We start from the raw sequence: 26,294 nt of genomic DNA, 5'->3' as shown, positions 1-26,294 counted from the left end.
TATCTTCAAAAAGTGCCCTCTACTTAGTCAGACCCCATATATTGAGGACCTAAACTCTTGAACTCTTGGCCTCAGCAGACATTATCTGGTCTAATCAACCCACAAGAATTTTTTGTTTTTAAAATTTCTATAAAGTGTTTTAGGCTCTGATAATCTTTTGTCTCCTCACCCCCTCCCCATGTCAGACCAAATTCTATCCTGTCTTCTCCTTTGATAGGCTACTTGAGCATGTTTTTTTTACCTTCCAGACTTTTTTTTTCACTTGCTTTTTAATAGCTCTTTAATGCTCCAAATGCCTTTCAAAAGGAAAACAGCAGGCACTTACTTTCAGCAAGTGGATGAGCTGCCTGACTCTGCAGAATCTTTTCTCCCTTCCTGGAGTCCCTACTGTTTTGAGCTTCCGTGCTGTTTCTTCACTTTTCTTGAGATTGTGGTAAGGGCTGTGTGTCAGACTCCAGGGAAAAGTCTTGGGGCCTCTGCAAACTTCTCTTGGTCCTTTTCCATTAGTACCAGAATGTATGTCTGGTGGGCCACGTAATTTTCTTTCAGGGATACACTAATATTTTTTTTCATTATGTTTCAACACTCCCCTTCCCATAGCATGACCAAAATCATATTCAGGGCCATTCTCTCATCTCTGTAACCCCTTCTTTTTCTCCCACTTCTACTTCAAGGTCAATTTTTTGTTGATCATTTCAATATCTTACTTTTGTGTTCTCACCTTGTGTCATTCAGTTGTTGCACTTTCAAACAACACAATCAGATTGTCTTGCTTCTTCAGAAGCTTTCTGGGTGGCAAGAACTTTGTCTCCCTCAGAAGTGGTGCTTCTGGAATTTAGCATAGCATGCAGTCCATCATAGGGATTGTGTAGCAGTAGATAGAAAATCAGCTGTTTGGTGAAATCTCTACCTTTATATAGGGTGTATTCGGGTTCAGGGCTCAGCAAGAATAGGAAAGTAAAATGGATTGACTTAGAGAATACAAAAGAATAAGAAATGTGTTCTGTTCATTTGCAGAAAGAGACTAGAATTTCGAGTGCAGTGGCACATACCTGTACTTCCAGTGGCTCAAGAGGCTGAGACAAGAGGATCAGAAGTTCAAAGCCAGCCTCAGCAAAGGCAAGGTGCTAAGCAACTCAGTGAGACCCTGTCTCTAAATAAAATACAAAATATGGCTGGGGATGTGGCTCAGTGGCCAAATGCGCCTGGTACCAAAAAGAGAAAGAGACCAAAATTCCCCATGTTTTCTGAAGTTGACTCCAAAAGTACAATGGAGCTCCTCCCACATTGGAGTGAAGAGTTAGGCTCAGATCTGTGTTATTTGCTGATGTCATTTTAATATCTTCTGTGACTAAAGGTCAAGTAGGGTGTAAAAGCTTCTCTGAGCTCTGAAAATCAATGCATTTAAACCCATGCATGTTGAGAGCCCACTGTACCTGGAGCTGCAGATATAAAGATGATTGGGATACTATCTCAATAAAATAATGCTATTTTCTCTCCCAAATCAACTATGCCAGTCACTTCAGCTCTCTCTATTCCAGACCACTCCTGAAGATCTTTAATACTTTTAAAGAACTCCAAATGGCATATTTACCCAGATACAACATTCTTTTTTACTCTCTGTGAAGTTAGCTTTACAGAGGGTAAATGATATACTCAAATAGAATTCTAATAGCTAATATTAAATTGGAAGTTTCTTACTATATGTTACATTTTTTACTTATTTATCATGCAGTGACTATATACCTAGAATTTTTCTGTTCATTGGAATACATAGATGAGCAAGAGAAAGAATGTTCCTCTTTTCTTGTGCTGAGAACTTATATTCTCATGAGGAGGCAGACAATAAACCAACAAACTGTATCAGTCAGCATTTATCCTACAAGAGTGCTGTGAAACAAACGACTCCAAAATCAATCGCATGCTCAGCTTCATTTATTTCATGAACACTTCTGTGGAGCTGCTGGAAAGTGACTGGTTCAGCTAATCTGGGCTCTAAACTATTAGTTGGGATCATATCTTCTTCCTTGTATCTTCTGTCTCTCAGAACCAGCAGCAATCTTGAGCATTTTCTTTTCACAAGAAACTGTAAGCATGCAAGAGAACAAGCCAGATTATGCCAGAAAGTCTAAATTTCTAACATTTGACTAACATTTAATTAGCCAAGACAATTCACATGCTAAAACCAATATGAATGGATCAAAGTATTTTTCATGAATGGTGGGGAGAAAATGGGGTCTTGTAAGAACTATATTAATATCTTCCAAGGGTGGTGACCCCAATGGCTTTACTGACTTCCAGTAGGCCCCACTTCCTAAAGCTCCTCCCAGTCTCAACACTGCTATACTAACAATTAAGCTTCCAGCACAGGAACCATTGGGGCACACACTCATACCAGATCCAAACCACAGTAGTATGTATTTTGCTGGGAGGGAGTCAAGAATTAAGAGTTATTCAATTTAGTACATATGCAAATAAGAAAATATCAGCTAGTATAAATTATGGGAAGAAAATCAAGTTTAGAGAATGCCTGGAAAGACACTAGAATAGTTTCCTTGAGATGACATTTTGACTGAGACTGAATGCATTCCAGACAAAGGGAACAGACAGTGTAAAGACCCAGAGGACAGATAAGATAGAATGATGGAGAACTGAGATAAGAATATGCAAGGATGATAAAAGTCTGTGAAGTAGGTACTGACAAGGTTATGGTCCATGGAAATGCCTAAAATACTAAGAATTCCTGACCAAAGAACTATTAGCCAAAATACCAAAGAATAAATAAAATGGAGGCTTCTGGAATAACTTGGCTTCTTAACAGCTCCAGGTATTTCTTTCCCTGTGGGCTTCTCAGAGCTAAATGAAAATATAATGGGGTTCGAGCCTTCCCTCCCCTCTTAGTCTCACTCTTGGGAGGATCCATATTCTTTGCTCCCTAGAGGGTTTTCTACACCTGAAATAGTAGTATCTCTGTTTCATGATAGTCTTTTCTTTGGGAAGTTCTTAGGCTGGTGCTTTCGACAGGGAAGCAACACTGGATATAAAACCCAGAGGTCTGGCCCACGCCCTTGAGAAGTTCATGATGAATAGGGGTGCAGAATAAATTTCAGTGGGGCACTCTCAGGACCACCACCACTGGAGTCACATGCAAAGTGACCAGTGTCTCAAAATTTCACCAAAATAGAAATACAAAGATGCTCAACACCGAAATGCTTTAAATCATGAGGTCTGAAGCACTTTCTTGAAATGACCTTAGATCTTTGTCCTATGTGAAAATTTTTGCTTAAAACAGGCATTCAATTTGTTCGATTTCCTTTTGTTCTCATCTTTCTACAGATTTAAGGAAAAGACAATTGTTCCATTTTCAAACACATGACAAAAGCAAATCAAAACCAGGGACATGGAGGAGCTTCTGCTCTCTGTGGGTCACAGGGACACCTGTACAGGTAGCCCTGGCCTTCTGTTAAGACTCACCAGCTAAGCAGGTGAAACACACAGCTGTAAATTTACAGTGTAGTACCTTTTAGCCAGGAAGAGGTTGTGTCTAGATGAATCAGAATATGCTGGCTGGCAGAGCTTAGACACAATGATGTGGTTTTTCAGGAAAAATAAATGTGACAGTGTTTATTTCACACACATTTGTTTGTCAGAAGACTTCAAAGCAGTGGGCAGAGATCAGTTAAGCATTTCCACCTGTCCCACAGGCTCTACCTCTTCTTTTCAGGTGGGACCATAGGGTCATCAGCACGCGGGGAGGCTCATCTCCTGTGCTACAATGTAGGACAGGAATCCTGCCAGGAGGACGACTTGGGTCCTGGCTCCTAACCACCCCTGTTGGACTCCAGCTGCCAGCACCGCCCATAGAAAAGAGCATGCTTCCCTGCCTTAAGAAAGCTTGCAGCCCACAAGAGTGGAAGGTTAAAAACCTATAGGATGGTTCAATCAAAGACACTGCCTTCCTCCACCCTTTGCCGCTATTGTAAGTTGGAACACATGCTGCTAGGAGACAAAGAGGACATGCGTTTATTTTCAAGCATAGGACTTTGGAACCACTTGGGAAGAATATTCTTGATTGAGAACCAAAACATTCCATGATGCTTAACAAACCTGCAAATTGAAAAATCAGCATCGGCCCATGCAGCCAGGAGGCAGGAGAAGGACCTATACCCTGGGAAAAAAAAAATCAAAATATTCCTTAAATGATATTTGTGCACATTTGCAAAATTACCGCTTTCTGAGTCAAAGTCTCAAGCTGTTTTCATCTGAGAACATATGTTGTGCCGTTAGACAATATCCCAGCCTGCCGCCGTCCATGACATAGCCCGCCGCCTCACATAATGGACAGTCCTGCGAAAAGGGAGCTGTAGCTCAGTCAATGCCCCTGTAATAATATTTTAAAATAAATGATATGCATCATTAAATCACCCAGGATGACTAACTCAATTTTAGAAAACCCACAACTCCAGCAATCATAGTTACAGCTCTGATTTGAATATTTTCACTTTCACCTGAGCAGCCAGTGGGAGCCAGTCAAGCAGATTCAGCATCCAGGCAGAGGAAGGCTGTGTCTCCCAGGAGCAGGAGGGAACCTGTGATTATGTAGTTACAGTAACGTCTGCAACATGCCTCGTGTCCGCCTGGGCTTTCTAGGCTTTTTCTTCTTCCCTTCTTGCCTTCTTATTTACATATCACAGGCATCTTCTTTGTAAAGTTATTTTAAATAATTTATTAGATTGATCTTTTAAAAATTCTACCATGGCTAAATGTCATAAGGAAAAAAAAAAAAGTCTTTCTAAACTTATTTAAAGGTTTCTACTGGAGTAGGCCAGTTACCTGCTCCACTGCTGATATTCTAAAAATACCTCCATGTCCATACTATTATCCATTCTTCACGTCCAATTGCTCTGTTATGGTAATAGTCAGAAGCACACCATGCAGTAATTACTTACAGCTGACTGAAGAAAAGAATATTCAACTCCCCCACTGTTCCACTAGAAGGTCTTTATGCACTATTAACTCATTCCTGTTTATTAATACTCTACTGGTAATTCAGACTGCTGCCTCTTAGGTTTGTAATAGGAGGACTATTAAACAGCAATTACTGACCATATGGGTTGGTGAATATTTGTTGTTTTTTTTTTTTTTCGGTGAGCTTTTTTTCCCCTCCTTCTTCCAATTTGTTTTTTAAGAATCCATAGAAGAACATAGTAAAAGTATCACCACATCTGCATGAGATTAACAAGCTTGGCAGAATTTCTCCCTTAGAAAATATGAATTTAGTCCCAGATTATCATTGCTAACATAGGAAAAAGAGATCGTGGGAGAAACAGGAAAATGTGCAAGATTGTTCTCAGGTGGGAAGACCTCTACTTTGCAAGATTTTTTTGGATCACATGTTCCCTAAGTAGGCTGTTTCCTCTTTACTGACTTTGAGAGGCCACTGACCCAACCTGAGCCACCCCAGCATTTGAAGAACAAGCATATTTTTTTTGAGGAATCCAAATCCAATACCACTTTTCCCTTTCAAGTTCCCCCCAAACATTTGGAAGTGGTCACTTTAAATTTTAAGATTTAGTAAATTCATCTCCCAAAGAGCAAATAGATGAACCTGGGAGATGAGGAAAAGCTCCTCCTGGGAAAGGGACGGCGTGAGTAATGGGTTCAAGTGAGGCAGGCAGGTGGTAAACGATGATTATGGTGATAATAATGTGTGCCTCTCTCGCAGGTAGTGAGCACTAAGCACATTGCAAGCATTAAACATATTTAAATGAAGATGCTTCTTTAAGATATGTAGGATCCCGGGAGATAATTTCTGCTGGGAAAAGATGAACAGAGATTCAAGATGGGTTAAGTCACTTGACCAGCATCCTCTACCAAGGTGGTGCCAGAGGCCTGGGCTCTCTGATAGCCGGTCTTTGTTCCAGAGCACCTGACTTCCCTAGTGCCCTTGGGGTTATCTTCCAGCTCCTTTCTCTGTGAGGAGTCCTTCTTACTGTGGCCAAATCTTTGTAGCCCTCTATAAATAGATCAGATGCCAGGGCTGGTGGTGTATGCTTACAGTCCCAGAACTTGAAAGGCTGAGGCAGGAGAGATCACTTGAGCCCAAGAGTTAGAGACCAGCCTGGCAAAATAGCAGATCCTGTCCCAGAAAAACAAAACAAACAGAATGAACAGACCCTCAACACACACACACACACACACACACACACACACACACACTCACTCCAGGGTGCTTGATCTTGCCCTTTGCACATGGACAAGTGAATTTAGTGTCTGTACCACACCATTGGCAGGTGGTTGTAACTAATTTAGCATTCTTCTTTGTCACCTGCTGGTTTTGTGTGTAGAAGTTTTTTTTTTTTTTCTCCCAGTTGTACTCTAAATCCTTGAAGACAGGAGCCATATCTTTTAAACTTTTTTTTTTCTATTTATCCTTGTACTGAACTCAGTAACAGACACTTAGTTGGTGCTGAATAGGAGTTGGAAGAATTTAATGGGAATATGTAGCATGAAATAACACACCAGTTCCTAAGTTTGCATTATTCTGTAGTGTTGTAGGAGCTACAGTTTATGAGATAAATATGCAATTTCCAGAAAGCAAACAATAACAACAAAAATGAAATGACAATTTTTTTTTAGCCCCAAACCAAGCTAATGGACAGCCTAGGAGAACCTATAGTTGATGCTTAATGAATGCATGTTGAATGGTATAAAACTTGTTGTGTCAGACCTGCTGAAGATCCTAGAACTGTGTATAGTGGGTCTATATCATGTGGATGATGGCAAGGAATTTATTTTGTCTGTGACCTCCTGATTGGATCTAGAATCCCAGTTTGCTTATGGCCTACTATATCCTAAAAGTGGGGAAGGAACTCTTCCAACAGTCTCTGTGATGGACACCCTCAATAATGTAGCTGATTAGAAAGACTCGATGATCAGGAAGGCATTGTGAGGGTGGCTAACCCAAACCTCTCAGAGTGCATTGCAAATATAATTTTGCTTTTATTGTCATTGCTCATACAATAGAATTATTTTTTTTTCCATTGAAATATTATGAAGGGTCCTGGTGTATGTTGCAGATTAAGAGTCTGGCTGAAGTTGAGTTGGGAGGTAGGGGTACCTAACCTGAAAGCTCAGCTGATGAAGCCCAGAAGAGGCACCTCTGGGAGACCTAAGAGTCCTGGAAGCACAGAGTGAAAGACACTTACCTAGTGCAACCTCCTTTGATACAAATGGACAGACAACACTGTCTCAGATCCTCATAGCTAACAGCAGGGATGTCTCTGCAATCCATTCTTTTCCCCAGAGTCATTGAAGTATAATTGACAAAGAAAAATTGTAAATATTTAAACTGTACAACATGACGTTTTGATATACATATGCATTGGAAAATAATCACCATCAAGCTAATTAACGTATTCATCCCAACATTTCTTAGTTAACTTCGTGTGTGTGTGTGTGTGTGTGTGTGTGAGAGAGTGTGTGTTTTGAGAATACTTAGAATCTACTCTCAGCAAACTTCAGGCATAGAATATTTACTATCAACTATAGTCATCATGCTATACATTTGATCCCCAGAACTTTTTCATCTTATAACTGAGAGTTTATTCACTTTGACCAATGTCTCATTTTTTTCTACCCCTTTTCCCCTAGAAATCCTTTTACTCTCTGTTACTGTAAATTCATTTTTTAAAAAATATTTCACATATAAGTGAAATCAGGCAGTATTTGTCTTTTTGTGTCTGGCTCATACACTTAACATAATGTCCCCGTTTTATCCATGGTGCAAATTGCAAGATATTTTTTCTTTTTTTTTAAGCCCAAAGAGTAATATTCTAGTGTGTGTATGTGTGTGTGCACGTGTTTCACATTTTCTTTATCTGTTCATCTGTCAATGGATCCTTAGGTGCTTTCTATATCTGGGCTATTGTGAATAATCAATTGTGTGTTAGTTAGCTAAGCTTTTATCTGTATTGCCTACCTGTGCTAGTAGATTAAGTTGTTGTCACCAGAAGGCCACCATTAATAGATGTGTATATTACATTGGAGAAACAGGCCATTAGCCTGCCTCTTAACACAACTGAAATAGGTTTAAAGTGAAATGAGTCAAAGGGAATTGGATGGTATCTTAGTGTTCTCAGACTGTGTATAACAAAACACCATAGACCCAGTGGCTTAATAAAGAGGCATGTATTTCTCACAGTTCTGGAGGCTGATAAATACAAGATCAAGGTGCCAGTGAATTCCATTCTTGGTGAGGGTTTCAGATGGTCTTCTCCTTATGTTCTTGCATGGCCTTTCCTTGGTGTGTGCAATTGAGAGGAGAGAAAGATAAATCATCTTCTTCTTCTTTCTTTTTTTTTGTAAAGATATTAATCTCATCATGAGGACCCCAATTTCATGACCTAATGTGACCCTGATTACTCCCCAAAGGTCTCATCTCCAAATGCCCCCCACAACTGGGGATTAGGGCTGCAACATTTGGGGGAGAGGAAACACAAACATTAGCCAGTAGCAGATGGAGGGGGCAAAAGTCCTGAATAATGAGAGAGAGAGACACTTAAGGATCTTACATGACAAAGTAAACTGTGGGGTGACTGTGGTTTGTTTGAACTTGGCCACTCCTGCACTTACTTGGCTGCTCCTGTACTTGCATGGCCAGGGTCCCAGCACTGTTTTCAGCTTAATGTGGGAGTCCTATGCCTGTCTGGAGCTGGGTCACATGTTTACATTAATTTAAATCCTGCCTCAGGGGAAAGGAACCACCGCAGGAACTTCCTTATGGGATTGAAAGTTGAGTGTCTCCTACACATAACAGAGTATAAATTATACTATAATATTTTGTAGCATTTTAAAGATTATTTGGGGAAATGGACATATTATAAATTGTTCTTTCATTCTTTTACTTGTAGAGACAATGGCAACAGAATGTAGTAAAGACTATGGTATAAGGATTTAAGATATTTTTATTTTAGACCAGATCTTTTTCTCTTATTCATTCATTCATTCATTCATTCATTCATTTATGATACTAAGCATCAAACATGCTAGGCAAGCACTCTGCCACTGAGTCACCCTTTTAGCCCTAGACTAAATCTTTCTACTAATTAGCCATGTGTCTTGGAGACATATTATTTAACCTTTCTTTACCTCACGTCCTCATTTGTAAAATAAGGCCCTCTGGCCGAGATTTGCTTCAGAAATATGTTGGGCCTTCCACGACCCCCCAACAAAATCTGGTGCTCTTTATATAGTAACTCTGAATTAAATTGTATTAAAGCAAAACAAATTATTATAAATAGTCATATTATGAATAAAATCCTCATATATGCCAAGAATTATAAATTAGGCTGCATGACAAAAACATTTATTTCTGATATCAGTGAAAACTCAAGATAATTTAGCAAAGATGGTATTAAGCCTTGTAAATATCATCCAACTGTGACTTGGAACTGTGGAACTTTTCCCATGGGCGAGAACATCTGGGCATTCTGTAGGCTTGAATTCAGAGATTCACTTATTCAATATGTACTTGCTTTGTTTTTTCCATATTTCATTATTCAATTAATAAACATGTATTGAGTTGTTACTGGTAAATATATATTCAATATATCTTTTTTTGGGGGGGAGGGGGGTTCCAGGGATTGAATTCATGTGTAGTTGATCACTGAGCCACAACCCCAGCCCTATTTTGTATTTTATTTAGAGACAGGGTCTCACTGAATGGCTTAGCACCTCACTTTTGCTGAGGTTTGCTTTGAACTCGTGATCCTCCTGCCTCAGCCTTGCCAGCCGTTGTGATTACAGGTGTGAGTTACCGCACCTGGATTCAATACATCTTTAAGGAGGATCCTGTTGCATAGCTACATAACACTTTTTATTGTTAATAATTATTATCAATAAAAAGGCAGACTTGACTTAAAGAGTTAATTTTGTTAATGGAAAGGAAAAGTGTATATGGAATAAAGATAAATAATTCTATATAACAGAGCATGGTTCAGGTCCAAGAGAAGGAGAAAAGTTATAGGTGTTGGAAGATAGGGAGAGTGACTATAGGGTTGGGGTGGACAGGAAGGGTTTAGGACCATCTTAGGCACATAAGAATATTAGCACAGGTAGAGGGGATGAGAGAGATCACAGTAGGAAGGGGAACAGTCTGTGCAAAATCAGTGAGTTAGGTATGATTAAAAGGCATTTGAATTTTGTAAGAATTTAGGTTGATGCAAAGGGAAAGCTTGTCTGAGAGACTCATGTAGGCAGTGATGGGTGATGGGATCAGTCTTGCATTTGGAGAAGTATTCCAAGTTAGGAGAAGAATTTTGAGGAATTTTTCTATTCTTTTTGTAAATTTATAAAAAAAATTATTAGTATAATTAAAAACAGGGGAATGAGAGTGATCAAATTATGTTATGGGCATATAGGAATATGGTATAATGAACTTCATTATGATGTATAATTGTAATGCACCAACAAAAAATAATAAAAATAAATAATAATATTTTAAAATATCAAAGAGTACTAGAGACCACAGAAAGTAAAAGGAGAGTATAGAAAACAGCAGAGCAGATGGAAATGAGAAAGTCGCTATAAAATATCAGAAAACATCTCTGAGGCTGCAGAAATTGGAGGATCCAAGATGAAGGCAAAGCCCTGATTGAGTCTTTATTTCAAGTTTCTGTTACTTTTGTTCCGAACACAGAATTAGAAGTTGCAAAAGTCTGGAGGAGGAGGTTGCAGAGGAAGAGAACACAGAAAAATGGGGAGAAGATAGATGGAGAGAGAGCAGTACATTGCACTTGCTCAGTGAGGTGAAAGATAAAAGAAAATTAATCAAAATTAATGTGAGGTAGGCTGGGAGTTAAACCCACAAAGTCAGGTGTGCAAGAAAATGTAACTATTTTTTTTTAATATAAATGACTCTCCTTTTCAAGCCTCTGTTCTCCAGGGAACAAAAAATACAATCTCAAATCCTTTTAGCTTCCTCTTGTCAAATGCCACGCATGTCTCTTGTTTCTGGGGACTTCAGTAATACTATGGTGATAGAGGTGGCTGGAGGGTTTGGGATATCTGCCTTTGGTTGACATCTGTCTCCCACCCCCACGGCATGAGCCAGTCCTGCCAATCACTACTTCATATATATGGCCTCTGAGGCACTACTTGTTTTTAGCCTATAAGGTATTCAAATTCTTTCATGGTGTCTTCTGCTTTTCTCTCTTTCACTGAAGAATCCATGGTACTTGTGTCATATTGCGGGCAGAGAAGTTCAAAAGCCTGTCTTCCTGGAAGGACCGTGCAGTACCATATTTACAAAAGCCTTGCTATCTCCCTGGAGTTCCATCATAGGAATTCCTTATTTTCAGCAACACACACTAATCTGAGGGTTTGGTCCCCTGTCCTTCCATATGCCATCCCCAAGACCCAGTCCAAGTAGGATTAAATTGATTCCAGGTTTTCTGCCCTTTTTCTTCAACTTTCTTCCTTCCCACAAATCTAGGGAATTGTCTCTTCTTGAGGGCAGATCACACTCTAACATCCTCCCAAATCCTCCTTTCTCCCATCTCTTCCCATTTCCAACAAAGCAGAAATTTTGTAAAATTTTAACTATGTCTATATCTCTTACTGGTAATTGATCCTTATGATAATAGGGAGGACCTAGTCTCTTGTGATAGAAATAAATGGGGACCCAGAAACTGAAGACATTTGACATAGATCAATGAGAATGCAGAGCTGGGAGAATGATCAGAACCTTCATCTTTGTAACAATCATGATTGAGATCTAGGCAGAGAGAGGAGAGCTGGCTTCCAGCCCGGAATGTTTACACTGAACATCTAGATAGTCAATCTAGAGTGACCCTTGGGGTCTTGATGAAGATTTCTCAAAGGCAGTCTGAGCCTGACTTTAGGAGCATGGACAGTTAGGATGCAAATATCTAGCAGTGTTTCCAGTTTGCTCACTCTAACACCCAGATGTAGCAGTCAGATTCTGACTTGATCTTCCAATTAGGACAATTTGACATCATAACAGAAGGGTTTAGTCACCTTGGTAAACAACTGCATGTAGATTGTTCTAATATTAAGTTGTTCTTCCAACCAAAGAAAACAAACTTGAACAGAAACAATATTGGAGCAGGTGTTCTAGCTGTTGGAGAAATGTCATGAGAGTGACTTTTCTACACCACTTTGTTTGTCTTTTAATAACAGATTATTTATTAGAAGCATTGCTTTTTTCTATGTGTGTCATTTTTTAAAATTCACATCTAACATTTTCTTTTCCAGAGAATTTGTGGTCCTGTTTTAACTTAAAAAACCCTGTTCTATGCTTATTTGGAACCCAATGTAATTTTAAGCAATGTACTTCTAATATTTTTGTCTTTTTGGGGGGGGTTTGAGCCCCAAATATTGCATATAAGAGACTAGAGAAATTAAAACAACAAAGCAAAACTGTTTTCCATGTTCATCAATTGAAAAATCTGGATGGAAGAGAATGTGAAATAAATTATTTTTTTGATATTTTAATAAGATGACAAAACACAGACATTCAGGAATTGATAATGTTTTTTTTTTTTTTTTAGTGTGAAAAGAACATTAGTACAAAATAACACCTTCCCCATATCAGACCAGTTGAAAGCAAAAGGGATTCCATTTTCTAGGTATTTTATTTGTTTAAAATTAAGTTTCCTGATTTAAAATTTTTAAGAAAAGACAATAGAGATGTGAAATAACCAACCAATATTTTGCAGAATACTAAACAACCCTTAGGAAGGCTTCATAGAATGTCCATTTTTCCCTGTGATTTTTATCCAACATGTTTTTAATTTGGATGATTCCAATTCTACCCCATTTTTTCATCATTTTTCAAGCAGCATTATCACAAATCAGGCAATCAATAGGGACCCAGAGGAAGAGAACATTAGATCCGTTCCTGGGAACACAGGGGAGACGCATGTGAAAACTGGGGCAATTGCCTCAAAATTGGGGCATGTGGCACTCTAAAAGACTCCCCTGCCTTTGAGAAGACTCTCCTCAGGAATTTCCTGTTATCCTCTTGAGACTATATCAAGTTGGTTTTGATGTAACACTGTGAAAATGCTACAGATGCAGCAAGAGAAATCATCTCTTTCCTAAGATGATTATTAAAAACAAAGAACTCGTGTCAAAAATAAGTCAACTTAGTGTAGGAATTTAATAAGCACTGACTAGTGGAAGGGAGGAAAGGGGAACCTTGGACGTGTACTCTTTAGGAGCTCGTCTTCCGTAACCTGGGTGGTTGAGTAAGTAGGGTCAGTTAGAAGGGAATGTAAGCCAAAGACAGTGCGTAGACAATGAAAAGGATCTGTTTATAAAATCAGTGATGGCCATATCTGTTGGTAGTTAAGTGTCATTCCTAAGGTATAGCGTTTCCCATGAGGAACGTCAACTAGGCAAATAAAATAGTCAACAGTCACTTCACAATTTACTACTCTAATAGAAGACAAAAATGTAGTGTGCTATTGGGATACTTAGTTATTAATTGGGGCTTCCATTGCCATTCATAAATTTTCACAAAGTCTTAGAATTTAGGAAAGAGGCTGAAAAAGGAAAAGATAGTGGTGAGAATGTGTAAATGCCATCCAAGTTCAGGTGATCACTGCTGCTCCAACACAGCTAGCAGACACTCCCTGTGCTCTTATCAAGTGACAGGAAGGATCCTAAGAGCTCTCTGTGCATAACTTAATTCAATCCTCCCAGAAATGGGAACAACAAAATGGGATTTACAGAAAGAGAAGCTAAAGTGCAGAGAGTTTGGACAACGAGTCAAAGAACAGTGGTACTAAGGAGCAGAACTGGGATCCAAAGCACATGCATATGGTTCTTCATAGTGAGAACCCTGTGCTGCATCTGTGGCAGCAGAACAAAACACAACCTGGGCCTGAGATCAAGGAGGGTGTGCACAGTTCATCAGGTGTGGGGTATTGTTTTAAAGGCTTCCTAATTGATGATTTAAGAATAATTTCATCATAGAAAATAGTTTTGAAATAAATAGTTGAACAAGTAGCTACCTAATACCATGCTCATTATAATAAACAATATATCTTAGTTCTTTGGAACATCGTTGCCAAATATTTCTATCTTTCTTTTGAGATAAACTATCTGAACTCATGAGCCATTGGTCATGCTAGATGATTTAGTTAGTGTTCACTAACAAAATTTCTCTGAGGCATTGAATTAAATTTTATTGAAAGATGTTTAAATATTGAACAACAATCATGTACCCTAAGTTGAAAACTGACTTTTTAAAAACAAGACTAAGGGCTTAAAATAATTCCAGTTGGAAATTTCCATCTCTTTTTCTGATCATTTTGGGGTAAGAAGTGTATAGAACTCATTCTAAATGGAAAAACAAAGAAGTCCCCCCCCGCCCCGCCCCCAGGACATTATGTTATAATTATGTCTACATTTCATTTGTCTTTTAGAAAATACCACAAAGAGAAGAACCCAGGTATTTGAGGGACAGTTTTCAACGTGTGATGGAAGAATAACACTCCACGGAGAAATGAAAGGTTTTTCTCCCCCTGGTTCACCTGAGCATCCAGCACCCGATGCACGTGATAGGATAGCATGGTGTAGGTCAAGGACAAACACGTGGTTACATCTTTGCCTCTCTGAAACACTGGCCTTTGTGGACATTGTGCCAGCCCTCTTTTCACTGTTCGCGCAGCTTGCAGGCCTTTTCCCTAATTTTTTTTTTTTAATATTTATTTTTCAATTTTCGGTGAACACAACATCTTTATTTTATTTTATGTGGTGCTGAGGATCCGACCCAGCGCTCGGAGCATGCCAGGTGAGCACGTTACCGCTTGAGCCACACTGCCAGCCCCCAGTCCTTCTTTATGTGATTGTTCCTTCCTAGTTTTAGTAACGTACTTCAATTGTGGGAAAGTCCTTTCTTTGCCACTCAGATAGAAACTGGGCAGCACTTTAAAGATGTTTGCAGCTCTTTCTCCAGAAATTCATTATGGTTGCTTCTCTCTGAAATTTCTTCTATGCCAATCATTTTGTACCTTTCTTCCTTTCCATTTTTTTTTTTTTTTTTTCATGAAGGAAACACAGTGTTATCCAAAATTATCAGACAAGATCAAGGCAGATGAAGACTCCCTGGATGTCATGAAGTTTCCATGAAGCCTGTCTGGACTTGTAATATGTACCACCATTAAAGGCCATGCCTAGGCTTTCTCTGTTGGTATCTGGCACATGTGAGGTATACTGCCAATATTTTGACAGTATCAATTAATGATCAATCAGAAATGGATGAAGAAAAAGGATGTTTTTGTGAGACATTTAGAGATCATTTTAGAAATGGACCCATTTCATTTCCAAAGAAATTTTACGTTCAAGTTAAAAAAAAAATCACCCAAATGAGATTTTGGCGAATTTCATCTGATCGACTCTTTACATTATTTTGTAGTAATTATACTGAAATCTCTATTTATGTAAACACAGTAAATGCATCATAACTCCAGAATAAGTGTACAAATACTGCATGTCAAATTAGGTTATAATCACTTTCAAGGGACGTGATTTCCTAGCTAAACAGTTTCGTTTACATTTTGCAAAATAAAAAATAAGTGAAAATAACTATATAAAATCAGGCTTACAGCTGGACAGAACTGCTTGGCAATGGTCCAGATACTGAGCAGGGAAAGCCCCTCCAGCTGAGGAGCGTGCAGGACTTTGCAGGCTTGGCCTGGAGAGATGCCCTTGTGGCTGCTGTCCTGTCTGTGTACCCTGTCCCCGGCTACCTGTGGGGAGAGGAGGCAAATTAACATTTAAGATGAGATTCTTGCTGTGAGAGGATCTGTGTTGAGTAGGGTAGAAACTTGCTTAGTAGAAGGGAAAAGAAGGCAACTCAACATTTCACACTTAAGTAAAAAGTCAGGGGTCCCCTAACTAAAAATGGTTGAAGCTAGCAATGGAGTCATTGAATTTCAGTGTCAGCTTTGAATATCATGGATCTTTGGGTCCAGCCCTGTAATATGGAGAAGGAAATACTGGCTATAGGGTAAGAAGCTGGACTAGGACTGAGCCCTAGAACTTTGCTTCCCAAATCTGGGACTCATTTATAAGATAACGGAAGGTCATCCTTTCAAGAGAGAGGATTACTTTAAAGCTATTTGTTTGGATACCTATCTTTAAAAAAATACATTCTATCCTTAGCATTCCGTAAAAATAAACAAATCAAATGAAAGCATGCTGTCTATCTACAACTACAATAAAAAGAATTTAAAAAATACATTTGCCATATCTCTTACTTGACCAACACTTTCTGCAACATACCCTTATGTTGGATATATACTTACGAAGGGCATAATTGTAAACCTAGTTATTATGTAATATTATGTAATTCAGTGGCATTGTCTGTAGCCAACTGGTTGGGCAGAATTTCTTTCTTTTTTTTTAAATAGCTTTGATAAACTGCATTTGGTTGTCTTTCCTCTACATCCCCTTAAAGTTCATTTGCTACTTTTGTTTGTTAATTCCAAAACATCCATGAAACAAAAACAAATTTTTGAAGAAATTGATTCTGATTTAGAGATAACTCCATATTTGTATGTTTAAAGTACATGTGTATATGTGTCTGTAGTTTTAGTTTAATTGATACTATTTTGTATTCAAAATATATTTTTGAACACTGACTCTCTGCTGTACTGTGTATACCTTTATGTCTTTCCACACTCCATTTGTTGAATTGCCTTGGGCAGAGGTTGGCAATCTAGGGCATATGAACCAAAATGTAGTCCACTTCCTGATTTTGTAAATAAAGATTTATTGAAACAGTTATACTCATTTATTTGCATATTGCCCATAGTTGTTTTTGCACTATGATGGCAAAGTTGAATATATGTGATGGAGACTCTGTGGGCCACAAATAACAAAAAGTATTTGCCATTTGGCCAGGAATAGAACACTTTGCAAACCTGTGATCTTGAGTGTAAACATTTGATTATCCATCTGGCTGGATAAGACAGCTAAATACAATAGATGACACCAACTGCAGCCACACAGCACACTCCTGTGTCTGTGTCCACGAGAAATAATCATTGCACTCCACTACAAAAGCAGAACTAGTAAAATCTTAGTCTTCCGAGAACGAAGAATCTCTTAGATTTGTTTAATTATTTTCAAACAGGGTTCCTAGAACCATCTCTAATTTATACTAATACACAAACTTGTAGCTTTTGTGTTACAAATTTATTGTTATTTCTTTTACCTCCTTTTTTTTCAGGAAAAAGGTAATTAGGCTATAAACAGAGGTCTGACAACTAATTTCAGTCAAGGCAAAATTAATACAAAACAAGCAGATAATTTTAGCTGTATGAAATTAAAATAGATATATTTTAATGACATTTAAAAAAATCCAAGTGGAATGCTTTTGCCTTGCTTTCCCCCCCTCCTTCCCAGGTCTCATGCAGACTGACACTCTGTGTAGATGGTAACACATACTGATGTGAGTGAATGGCCAGTCCTGTGCTCTGGCCAGCGTTACCTCTCCTTCCTCCTGTCCCACTATTGATCTTAGGGTGCAGAGACTCTTGTTCTCTTTTCTTCCCAGGGGTTTCTCTATGTGAAAGAGACAATATCCTCTAAGGGAAGGGTGTTCGCTCCCTACCCCTTAAGTGTTTCAAATGTTCATCAACATTCCTAAGATCCAGTTTGTTAAATCTATACTGCGGCTTCAGGAATTCAAAGGTTAGTGGCATTATGTGTGTGGGTGTGCGTGCATGTGTATTTCTAAGGGAAGATTCCAACATTGCTGTGCTCTGTCACTCCAGGAACATATTAAATATGCATCTCAATGTCAGCAGCACCTTGAGATGTTATCTCCAAAATTATCACCTGCCTTCTGAAAACCACAACCCTAAAAATATTGATTGGTTAAAAGGCAGGATCTGAAGGGATGAGTCAGTGTCTTCCTGGATTATCCTAATCAAATAAGGATAGTATTAACCCAGATACTCACTGATCTGCCAGTATTTGGTTTGAAATGTAGGCATCTCAACTAAAGTTATGTGTTTCATTCTTTTGAATATTTCTCCCAGACATTTAAATACATTACCACTAAGCCAGAACCAAGAAAAGCATAAAAAGCATTTTAGGGAATAAATTTAGCAAGTTTCCATTTGTACCAGATAGTAAAATTGTTGACATGCATTACGAGGCATGTGCATTTTTCAGCCTGTCAGGCCTCAGTCACATACTCCAGGTATAATAGTTCAGCTGTCTGCCAGGGGTTATGTAGGAGGGTCTCAGACCCTTAGGAACAATACTTCCTCATAAAGGTTCAGATAGTTTCCAAGTCACCTGGCAGCTTTATTTAGGCAAGTCAGAAGAAAAACTTATTTCATTAATTATGCTACAAATGTAACTTCAGTGAAAGGTAGCCAACTAAATACAAGATGAAAAGACTGGTAGGAATTCTCTCCATCCAAGTGTTGAGCTTTATGCAATTTTATTTAGAGGCACTTCCATTACTGAGGAAGCTATGAGTTGATCGACTGTGTCTTAGAATTAACTACAGTGGTGAAAACACAAATTGCAAACCAGCATGAAGTCACAAAGGGAAAGGAGGAAAGGGAGGATGTAAAAGTCAGGAGCTCCTATGTACTATTTATTTTCCTTTATGTGAATTAAGTACTGGACCAGCTGCCCAGAGTCCAACATTTGTAGGAGCGAACCTCATTATTGGTAGGCGGAGGGCCTAATGAGAGGTGCTACACATGCAGGGGCTTCCTTTCTCCTCTCATTTGATTCAGTTTACAGCGGAGTCTAGATTTTTGTTGGATGCAAGTGATTATGTTCCCTTTGCTCGATGTGATAGAATAAAATATGATTGGGAAGAAAAGGAAGGATCTAGATCTAGAAAGAATCTTGGTACCAATTTTGTGGAGTATTAAGGAAGGTGACAGCATGATATTGCTTTTAACCAGGGGAGAGGGAGATGCTAGTTTGGAGCTCACTTGATGTCATCACAGACTTTGAGGTCTCTGCTGGGCCCTCCTCCTTCCTCCCAGGGTTTATTAACCGTACCATTCTCTGTGCTTCCTCTGTCCCTTTCATTGTAGAAACCTAGCCCTTATCAAAATTGAGCTTTAATCCACACCAGAGAGTATTCATGATTTTTACAACTACAATAAAAAAATTAAAAAGTTACTTATTCTCAATGCACATGTAGATTTCTGGAAGTAGCCATGTGCTAATACTGGCTCCAAAGGAACTCAGCTCACAAAAGCCAACTGAGCACACCTCTTTCCACCTTCATGTGTAGTGATATAATGCTGATAGTTTGGAATCATCCGTGGTAGGAACACTTACACTATGGAAATGGGCAAACACTGTATGTAGATTATAATCTGCCTCTATGTCTCCAGCCCACACTGGGGATTGATGGTCTAACATGTACCAGCATACAGCAGGCTAGAAATCTTAGCACTGGGTTTCTTAGTGCTTAGAATCCATTCCAACATGCTTGATACGTAAGATATGACACCAAGCATTTTGTGAAAGCTTTTGAGTGTATTCCCTTGGGGTCTTAGAAATCGTGTAGGAGAACATCAAAGTATCTTTCCAAAAGGGAGAGTGAGGTTTGGGAGTAAAATTAGCTACTTGTTTAAGGCTATGGGTGTTTGTGAACATGTGAGTGTGCTTTAAATTACACATAATTTTAAACAACTGTGTAAAAAGAGTTTTAAAAGTTTAATGGTGCTGAACCAAGCATAGGAATTAAAAATTGAAAAGAAAAGACGAAACTATACCTTGTTGTTCTGCTTTAAAATATAAGTTTCCTTCTCATTTGCAATTAAGATGCTGAGAATTTGCATAAAATGTGTAAAATTAGAGATAATTGAACTACAGTAGCTATAAAAGTGGCTTTTCCATTTAAAAAATAAATCAGATGTCCAGTAAAAGGGTGTAAGAGCCATTCCCCTCTCTCCCATTTGGATCTCTGGTATTTTTCACACTTTTATAGCTGATTTTTATTGCCAAACAATCAGGGGAGTTGGTGGCAGCTTGGAGATGGCAGCAGGCCCAGGCAAGCCTGTTAACTCTGGCATGTTAAGGACCTTTTAGAAGATTCAAATCCAGCCTCAGCACCCAGGTCAGCAGATCAGATCCAGGGAGACCTCAGGGAGGCTGCAGTGAGGGTGGGAAGAAAGCAGGACATGGAGAAAAAGAGACAAGAAAAGCCAAAGTACAGAAATGCCTTTAAACTAAACATCAATAGCTGTTTCTGTTTCCCCTGGAAACCTCAAGTTTAAAGGGACCAATCTGGAAAAGAGTACATCAATGATCAAAGTGGTCACAAATGATGGCCTCGGACTGGTGTTTACGCTTTGACTGGAGGAGATTTTCCTCCCAGGATAAGGTACAGTCTTCATCCTGAAGGTGACGGCAGGAGCAGCTAGCTGTAAGCAACTTTATGAACACCTCTAAGGCCTGTATCTGACTGCCCACCTCTCCCTTTGGACCTCAGGCATGGGAAGATGTAAGCTATTTGTTTTGCTCTTCTACTGAGATATTTATAATATTGAATATTGGTGGGTATTCTCTTTGTTCTGTTTCATCTTTCCTCCTCCATGAACGTGTAAACCCTTCAAGGGCAGAGGCTCTGTTTCTAAGCAGAGCATTGGTGGTGGTGGTGGTAGAGGGCAGCTGAGTAGATTTCACAGATATTGAAAGTTCCAAATTAGGCTATGTTCATGTGTGAATACACCACTACAATTATACCCATACATATAATGGGTATAATTGTAATGCACCAATTAAAATAATAGTAACAATAATAGAAGAGTCATCAGTGGATTAGAGCAAGATGATCACTGGGAGGAAAGAGAGGAGGGAAAGGGAAAGTACTGGGAGATGAGATTGATTAAATTATATTATGTGCATATAAAAATATTGCCTAGCAAATCTTACATTATGTATAATGATAAAGCACCAATAAAAATAATTTTTTTCAATAAAAGAAATTGCCCACCTGGGAAAGAATGCTGAAATCTCAGAAATGTGACAAAGCTCTTGAAGCTATATAAATGGGAAAAAATGCCAGCTATAGTTCTGTTTCTTCTGATATAGGTTACAAGCCATATTTTTTAAAACCACTCATGATAACAGGAATAAAAATGTGGGGTGAAGATCTCCTATACTAAGTCACTGAATCTGCGACTCTCAAACATCTACTCCTGCTGTGTCTGTGTTTTAGGCAATAGGTCCCAGTGCACCAGGGTGGGATGGTCAGCTCTGTTTGGAGGGCCTTTTCCTGGACAGTTCTTTGCTGTTGTGGTCCTACTCAATCTATAGCATCTCTTTAAAATGACATTTTAAAAGAAAATCCTACAGATCTCTTAGATTTCTATCCTCTCTTTGGAAGTTATTATCTGATTTGGTAATAGGGAGTAGGGTTATTGATTTAGTATGTGACCCCTGCCTAGTAGCTTGGTTGCCTTCAACCTGGGGAATCCTGGAGATGATACTTCAACCTATGATAGCAATTCTGGTATCGAAGACACCAGAGAAGGCCAGTGGGAGTTAATGACAGCAGAATGCAAATACTGAGCATCCTGCTGACCATCCTGTCGTCTTTTCCATTTTTTCCAGTAGGACAATCTGGATGTGCTCTCTTCTTTGCTAACTATCCATGCATCTTTTTTTTAATTTCATGGCATACCCATTTCCCATTAAGAATCAACATAAATTTAAAACTTTTACCATGTGAAGGTGTATGAGAGAAGATTTATTAGTATTTAATAACATGTTTTAAATCCACGTAATATATAAGGTATGTGATATACTGCGATTCTTTCTGCATCTTAACCAAAAATTCTTAGCACAACAGGATGAAGAAGTTCTATGAGTGTTCCATGGAGAAGGATCCTGAATGGAATTGCCTGAATCTGGAACTGGGATATTGAAAGAGCTGGAATGCAAAGCAGCTGCCATTCTTTTTTTTGTGCATATAGAAACTACCTTCGATCTCAGAATCTTTCTCAACCCAGTATTCTAAGAAGCAATTAATTGACATTGTTTAGAGTGGCAATACCTCTTGGTACTCTGGATATTTATCATAGGAAAGTATTGTAAACCAGATTAGAAAGAGAACATACAAACATGCAAGTTTCAGAGAACATGCAAGTTTTTGGATTTTTTTTTTTTTCTGGTCAACCAGTCAATGGTCTCCTAAACCTTGGGAAAGAATGTGTTTAACAGATAATTAATTTAGTTATTTTTTTTCTTGTACTCCACCACTAGCTTTTCAGCCTATTTACATAGGTAGGCAGAAATGCAAAACCAGCTTCCATTAAAGGCTGGCAAAAGAAAAAGAGGAAAATAAAAGGGAAATTTTTTAAAAGAAATAGCAGTAAAATATGTCGCGTGTTATTGTCAGAGTTTCTGCCAGGCACACCTTGTACTTGGATTGAATGTCTCCTCCCAAAGAGAAATGAACCCTAAATGCCTTTCCTTCCAACTAGGGGACTATCACCTTAACCTGCCTCTACTCAATGTAAAGTCCATAATCATTTAGTCTTTTTTATAATATGGGAACTTCAAGTGGAGAACTCAAAGCATTTTCTTCATCAACCTCATTCTAATTTCACCCGAAGTATTAAAAAGAAATCCATTTGGCCCTTTTCTTGTCCAGTACTCTATTCACTCTGAAGCACATTAAAAGCCACCTCTCTGATTTGCAGATGCCTCCACGGAATTATATAATTGGACCAACAGTTGCCAGTTCTGCATACTCTTGCTACCCCACGTTATTACAGAGCAAACTACTGTTTTGCAGACCTCCCTTATTGCGTAAATGGCTACATTATCACTGTGTACACATTAGGACAAGCAAATGGGCCCCTTAAGGCAAATCAGGGTTCAAATAACCCAGACAAGGTAGCCCAACTGAATTGAGGATTCACCCTTGTTACAACCTTATTGCTTTATGGCACATGAGCTAGTGGAAGGGACAGACTGCTTCAAGTGTGTTTCTACTGATCCTGCTGGCAAATCACAGCTTTATTACAGTAATGAGCCTGACCATATTTCTGTGCTTATGCATATTAGGCACCAAATGTATTTTCTGGCCTGCCAGCCTGTGGTAGTAACTAACAGGAGCAATTTGTCCTGGGTTACAGTGTGTGTGCATGCATTAGGTATGAGCAAGTTAGTTGCTCTGGGTTATAAAATACTACATGTTTCATCATGCGTATTTTTTTATGCACAACTTAACTATATGCAAAATGAGTTGGCAATTAACCAACACAACTTATTAGTTGACTACAAGATTATTCCATAAATATATAAGTTGGGGACAGTCACAATTTTAATTTAGCAATATTAAAGATTTCATGGGATTATTGACTATCTAAAGAAAATGCTGTCTTTCTTCCTCTATGGAATAAATGTTAAGATTCTTTAAAAACTACCCTGCTTCTCTTCTCAGTTTCATCTCCATAAATAACCCTGAGCAACACCCTCTTCCAGAGGCTGGAGAATTTTAGACCACACACTTCCCCTTAATCATTGTGAGTTGACATTTGGCTTTTAACCGCCCCCCCAAAAAAAAAATTTCAGGTAAAGGTAAATGGTCATTATTGTAATTTTTTTCCTTGGGAGCGTATTTTATGTATGCCATTTATTGGTTCCACGATTATTTAAGAAATGACATCAGCCCAACCACTAAAAACAGTGTATATGCTTTTCTCTCTTTCTATTGATCGCTGGGATCATAAAGCTTGGTGCTGTTTGCCTGATTGTAAGACTGTACAGGAAGCATCCTAATTCAGGGGCTCACTCCAAAAGGGCACACACAGTAGAAATACATCCCTCTGAACTCTTAATTAAAATTAACTCTTTCTCCCGCTTCTCCACAAAATAAATCAATAAAAAAGCAACAAAAAAAATAAGTACACCAGAAAAGAATTAGAATTGGTGGGAAACCTGTGCTAAAGGAATTACTCTTGCTGCTTCTATAAACATCACTTAAGTTGTCAGAGAATCACTTCTCCCCCTTCCATTCAGGTTGAATTTATGCAAATGACCACTCGGGACAGAGGTACCTTTATTTAGTCACCACTAAAGCTGGAATCATGTTGTACTAGGGCTGATAACATAAAATAACACAAAATAAGTGGGCTTATCCCTTCTGAAGCTTGTTTTACAGTACCAGTATTTCTCTTTAGAAAATCCTGCTGCGTTTTTAAGTAATACGATAAAACAACATAAATGTCTTTGTGGCTAAACCTGATTGTTTCAGAAAGAACACAGCTGTTTTATTCTCGTCTTTTATCTCTTTACAGTGGATTTTTGAACACATGAACAGTTTCCTGGTCTATGTGGATGCAATGGGTTATTTCTTCAGGTATCCCTTCCGATTCTCAGGCACTGAAGAAAGAATGGAGGAAAAGAAAGTGGCTTTGGCCATAGCAACACCCCAGGTGAATAGAAAACCCAGACCAGAGTGTGCCTTTCGCAGTTCTGTCACAGATTAATATGGCTCATGATAGATACTTAGTTCTCTGACAGTTTCTCCTGCACCTTGGCTGGGAAGTTGATAGAAATTACTCCAGCTGAATGCTTAAAGCAGATGTTATCCCATTAATTAGCTCTGGACCTGGGTACACTCGAGACTTTCCCATTTTCAGGCCGAAAGGAATTGGTCCCAGTGAGCGTGCTCTATATCCACATTTAGTATCATCTCATAAACAGCAGTGAAAACACAGCAGGCCCTTGATGAAGATACATTAGCTTATTTCTAATTTAAAGTTATGTTGCTTAACCTTAATGTAATTGGTCACCGGTGGCCAACTGTTTGTATAGTGTGTTGATGACCAAAGAGATGTAATAAATTATAAAACTCTCTGCTTAAATGGAGGGAACGACTGTTTTGTTAAAAGCCTTGCATGTAATAATGGTAAAATAATTACACCTCAAGCCGAATAACTGTGAAGCTGTTAATACTAGCAACAGAGTTGTTCTCACGGTAGCTCAGTTCATCTCCATTTAAAACAAGTGCCTGAGTTAACCTGGCTCTTACATTTGGCCAGAGCAACTTTGCAAGCTCAGTCTCACATTGGTTAAAGTAAATAAGTTATCTTTTTTTTTTAAGGGATAATCATAATGGGTAGTGAGGAGGTAGAGTGAATGAGATAACTAACTAATCACTAGGGTTAACTAGAGGAAACAAAACAAAACAAACAAAAAACACACAAAATTCTATTCTGTACATCAATTCACAGACATGTTTGTAAAGAAGACTTGATTCGCTGGTAGAATAACTGGGATAATAATAAAATATGAAAGTAATTGACACAACTTTAATGTTTAATAATGGATAATGTGCTGGAGCAAAATAAAGGGAAACTGTTTCTTATCCTAAGAACAAGTTCAGCCTTAAAATTTCTTAGACCAGATAAAGTGATTACTTGAGACTTGAGGACTACAACTCAGGATTAGAGTTAAAGTTGCAAATTCAGTTAAAAGGAAGCAACATGAGTCACAATAAATGTTCACATTATGGGTTTGCTGTGCGTTGCTGTTCAAGATCTCTCTCTTCTGCTCCCTATTTAGGGTTTGTGACTAGTTTAAAATGCAAAAAATAAAATAAATGTACTTGTGCTCCTGTTTGCCTGCTCGTTTTTCTTCCTGGTTGGATCGTGTTCACTAGCTTTGCAGTAACAAGTAGAAAAAGTACAGTATTTGCTTTTTGTAAAAGATAGTCCTTTCCTCTAAATATTTGCATTCTGAATTTGGATCACCTCCAAAGGGCTCTCACTCTACAATAGAGAAAAAACATTCCTCTCCCTTCTCACATTACATTTCTTAGAAAGACCTTCCAATAATTTAAACTATTTACAGTACCTCTAGGTCATTATTTCCCCTGACTCCACCTAAAATACCCTGGGACACTATTTAGGGCTGACTTCTGAGTTACCTCACAGGATCAGTTTACAAAAAGGGAGACTTCACCATATGAAAGTCATTATTTTGTTTAACACAACTTGTAATGTTAATTTTTTTTCTTTTTCTCTTTCTTTTTAAAAATTTGCCACTTTCATGCAAACACTGCTTTTGCTGTTAGTATTAGTTATAAAAACCTTGGGAAATCTGATGTGTAGATATATGTTTCTTCAGGGCCAATCTATCAATATTAATTGGAGCTAACCCTTAAAATAAAAAATGCTGATGGAAAAATAGGAAAATGAAAGATTTTTTTTTTTTCATTCCAGGGGGGAAAAAAAGGAGAAAAACTTGAAATTAAAAATTCT

General features: G+C 38.4%; 1 long non-coding RNA gene across 2 annotated transcripts in view; it reads left to right on the top strand.

Moving 5' to 3' along the window:
• The window catches only part of LOC124077856 (uncharacterized), an 89,171-nt gene extending 72,347 nt beyond the window's left edge, over positions 1-16,824 (top strand). The window contains exons 7-8 of one of the 2 annotated variants that reach the window (XR_009225036.1): positions 14,454-14,821; positions 15,082-16,824. This is a non-coding gene — a long non-coding RNA (uncharacterized LOC124077856). Of the gene's footprint in view, positions 1-1,017; positions 1,310-14,453; positions 14,822-15,081 lie in introns of those variants that run through there. The other variant, XR_006846746.2, reaches the window with a different exon arrangement.
• Positions 16,825-26,294: the final 9,470 nt, after the last annotated feature.

This window comes from Marmota monax, unplaced genomic scaffold (assembly GCF_021218885.2).
Source record: "Marmota monax isolate L192 unplaced genomic scaffold, Marmota_monax_Labrador192_F-V1.1 WCK01_AAM20220418_F8-fsc00015, whole genome shotgun sequence".
NCBI lineage: Eukaryota > Metazoa > Chordata > Mammalia > Rodentia > Sciuridae > Marmota > Marmota monax.
Note: the sequence above shows the minus strand (reverse complement) of the source record. Positions and strands in the feature narration are given on the sequence as shown.